Genomic DNA, 4,239 nt, shown 5'->3' on the forward strand with positions numbered 1-4,239 from the left:
TCTATATATAAAACAGAAACACACTCATAGACAAAGAAAACAAATTTATGGTTACCAAAGTGGAAAGGGAGGGGGTAGAGATTAATTAGGGTTAAGGGATGAACAGATACAAACTACTATACATAAAATAGACAAACAAAGAGGTTTTACTCTATAACACAGGGAACTATTCAATATCTTGTAATAATTCATAATATAAAATAATCTGATATATATCATCAGATTATATATTATAATCTGATACATATATATCAATCCCTTTGCTATATACTTGAAACACATAGTATTGTCTGTCAATTATACTTCAATTTTTTAAAAATGCAGCAACAAACTGCTGATCAAGATCTGATCCACTCTGAAGAAAGCTTCTCCCTGAGTTCCCCGAAATGCTATACAAGAGAGAAAAAATATTTTCCTAACTTTTAAGAACTTCTGTATATTGCTGTTTTCATCGTGGAAGATAACTATAGTTCTCTCTAAAGAAATAGACAAATAAATTCTGAGTTAAAAAAATAATAGTATCTTAGGCTTTTTTGCAATGGGTTTGCTGCCAGGACACAGATGTCGTGAAAACCACCATTTTGCTTAAACCTAAGCAAAAATGGGAAAGGAAGAGACCCACATCTACATTGGGCCTGTTGATTCAAGGAAATCTACCATGACTTGCCATCAGATCTACAAATGTGGTGGCATCAACAAGTGAACAATTGGAGACTTCGAGAAGGAGGCTGCTGAGATAGGAAAGGGCTCCTTCAAGTATGCCTGGGTCTTGGACAAACTGAAAGATGAATGTGAGTGTGGTATCACCACTGATATCTCCCTGTGGAAATTTGAGACCAGAAAGTACTATGTTACCATCACTGATGCCCCAGGACACAGAGACTTCATGAAAAACAGATTACAGGCACATCCCAGGCTGACTGTACTGTCCTGATTGTTGCTGCCGGTGTTGATGCATTTGAAACTGATATCTCCAAGAATGGGCAGACCCATGAGCATGCCCTCTGGCTTACACTCTGGGGTGAAACAACTGATTGTTGGAGTTAACAAAATGAATTCCACTGAGCCACACTATAGCCAGAAGAGATACGAGGAAATTGTTAAGGAAGTCAGCACCTACATTAAGAAAATCGGCTACAACCCTGACACAATAGCATTAGTGCCAATTTCTGGCTGGAATGGTGACAACATGGAGCTAAGTACTAATATGCCATAGGATGGAAAGTCATCCATAAGGACGGCAATGCCAATGGAACCACTCTGCTTGAAGCTTTGGATTGCATACTGTCACCAAATCGCCCAACTGACAAACCTTTGTGTTTGTCCGTTCAGGATGTCTATAAAATTGGTGGTATTGGTACTGTCCCTGTGGGTCAAGTAGAAACTGGTGTTCTCAAACCTGGCAGGGTGGTCACCTTTGCTCCAGTCAATGTAACAACTGAAGTGAAGTCTGTAGAAATTCACCTTGAAACATTGAGTGAAGCCCTTCCTGGGGACAATGTTGGCTTCAATGTCAAGAACATGTCTGTCAAAGATGTTTGTCATGGCAATGTGGCTGTTGACAGCAAAAATGACCCAGCAGTGGAAGCAGCTGACTTCACAGCTTAGGTGATTATTTTGGACCATCCAGACCAAATCAGTGCTGGATATGCACCTGTGCTGGATTGTCTAACAGCTCACATTGCTTGCAAGTTTGCTGAGCTGAAGAATATTGATCATCATTCTGGGAAAAAGCTGAAAGACAACCCTAAATTCTTGAAATTTGGTGATGCTGCCATCGTTGATATGGTTCCTGGCAAGCCCATGTGTGTAGAGAGTTTCTCTGACTCTTCTCCCCTGGGCTGTTTTGCTGTGCGTGACATGAGACAGACGGTTGCTGTGGATGTCATCAAAGCAGTGGACAATAAGGCAGCTGGAGCTGGCAAGGTCACCAAGTCTCCCCAGAATGCTCAGAAGGCATTCTGGGGAAATTTCTAAATGTTCATTTGAACATTATCCCCAATACCTGCCACTGCAGTCTTAATCAGTGGTGGGAGAACTGTCTCAGAACAATTTGTCTCAATTGGCCACTTAAGTTTAATAGTAAAAGACTTGTTAATGATAACAAAGCATCATAAAACCTTCAGAAGGAAAGGAGAATATTTTGTGGACCATATGCTTTGTGTATGGCAGTTTTAAGTTATTAGTTTTTAAAATCAGTACTTTTTAATGAAAACAACTTGACCAAAAATCTGTCACAGAATTTGAGACCCATTAAAAAAAGAAGTTTAATGAGAAAAAAAGAATACTATCTTTGAAAATATTAATTGTAACTCATATTAATACAATAAGAGTAGTACCACAAAACGTGAGTACTAGTATTTTTGGTGTGTGCATGAGGACTTGTAGAAAAATTCTACAAATTAATGTTAAAAGGCAAACTTACCCTGTAATAAATATATGCATAATTTCATGAGGGTTTGGTTGATATAAATTTATAATATAAAATGTCTTTGTATTACAAATTATTGTTAAAATTATTCACACTTACATCATAGAAGAGATGAATATGTTTTCTTTTCCTTGGATTTATACAAAGACATCATTAAGTTGAATAAGAATTGATTGAGCAATTACAATATACTAAGTAGAATTTAGGTATATAATGGTGCCCATATACATGATGATAACATCTTGGAGGAAGTTTGATGTTTGAGGATAAATAAGCCAAAAATAACCTGCTGTTGCTGCTGCTAAGTCGCTTTAGTTGTGTCCAACTCTGTGCGACCCCATAGATGGCAGCCCACCAGGCTCCGCCATCCCTGGGATTCTCCAGGCAAGAGTACTGGAGTGGTTTGCCATTTCCTTCTCCACTGCACTAAACTGAAAAGTGAAAGTGAAGTCACTCAGTCGTGTCTGACTCTCAGCGACTCCATGGACTACAGCCTATCAGGGTCCTCCATCCATGGGATTTTCCAGGCAAGAGTACTGGAGTGGGGTGCCATTACCTTCTCCGAAGAATAACCTACTTTCTTCTAAATAAGTTAATTGCACATGGAACTCTCATTATAAGGCTCTTTATACTTGGCATGTTTTCAGCTATATTATAAGAGTACATGGAAAACAGTATATTTGAGAAGACTTTCTAAATTACCTCCTTCATTTGTCAATATGCAAGAAAATTCCTCTAAAGTCTATTCCAAAAACTTTATTCCACAGAGGGTACTCATAGTTTATATAATATAAAGTCAACTTTTAAGCAAACTACTCAAGACTCTGGAGAAGGAAATGACAACCCACTCCAGTATTCTTGCCTGGAGAATTCCATAGTCAGAACAGCTTAGGGGGCTACTGTTCATGGGGTAACAAAGAGTCAGACATGACTGAGTGACTAAGCACACTCAAGACTTTAGTAAATCTTTATAACTCCAGTCTTAGTAATCAGAGTCATACCCATATATTAAAATCATATGGAGGAAAAATGACATTTTACTCCTTCATATCTCATAATTATACTAGAGGCTGACCTCAGTTCTTTTCTTTTCCCTGAACTTAATTTCATAGCTTTTTTATTTGTGAATTTTGGTGACCACATTAGGCTTATATTTTAACACAAATGTCTTTGAAAGGCATATGAGGATTGTTAATAATTTAGCATATGATGATCAACTTTTATTCACATTTTATTAGCATTGAAAATCAAACAGGTCAATCTTATGATCTATGTTAAACTAATTTCATTTAATTTAGCCCAAGAAAAAGTAGTTCATGTTCATATGTGTATACAAACATTCCATTATAATATGCACAATACCATTTTCATATGGTAAGATATAAAGAAATGTATATATTAATAGGAATAAATGTGTCATGAATTTTCTCCTGAAAATAGATTTTAAGTTTTAAAAAATTTTGATGAACTCTGTGTGTATAAGTACAGCAAGGATTTGGTATTTCAATATACTATGGTAGTACTTAATTTGAAAAAAAAAAAAAACCTTTCTGAACCAACTGTCAGTAGTCCTTTAACACAAAAATAAATTACAGTGTTTGATTTGTAGACCACTGTTCATGGCAAGTCACTGTCAGCTGTAGTGGACTTTGCAGACAGCCATAAAAAGTAAGGCCATCTCTCATCATGAGTTCAGAAAACAATATCATACAATGACAATATAGATCCCAATCTGGAGATTTGTGATATACAGTTTATGATATCTCCCATAGTCCTCTCTTCACAGAGTGCTGGCTTTTGACTGGAAA

The 4,239-nt window shown here is 36.8% G+C and overlaps 1 pseudogene; it reads left to right on the top strand.

Annotated features, from left to right (window-relative positions):
* The first annotated feature begins 601 nt into the window (after nucleotides 1-601).
* LOC109556800 (elongation factor 1-alpha 1 pseudogene) lies at nucleotides 602-1,977 on the top strand (annotated as a pseudogene).
* Nucleotides 1,978-4,239: the final 2,262 nt, after the last annotated feature.

This window comes from Bos indicus, chromosome 3 (assembly GCF_029378745.1).
Source record: "Bos indicus isolate NIAB-ARS_2022 breed Sahiwal x Tharparkar chromosome 3, NIAB-ARS_B.indTharparkar_mat_pri_1.0, whole genome shotgun sequence".
In the NCBI taxonomy this organism is placed as follows: Eukaryota; Metazoa; Chordata; class Mammalia; order Artiodactyla; family Bovidae; genus Bos; species Bos indicus.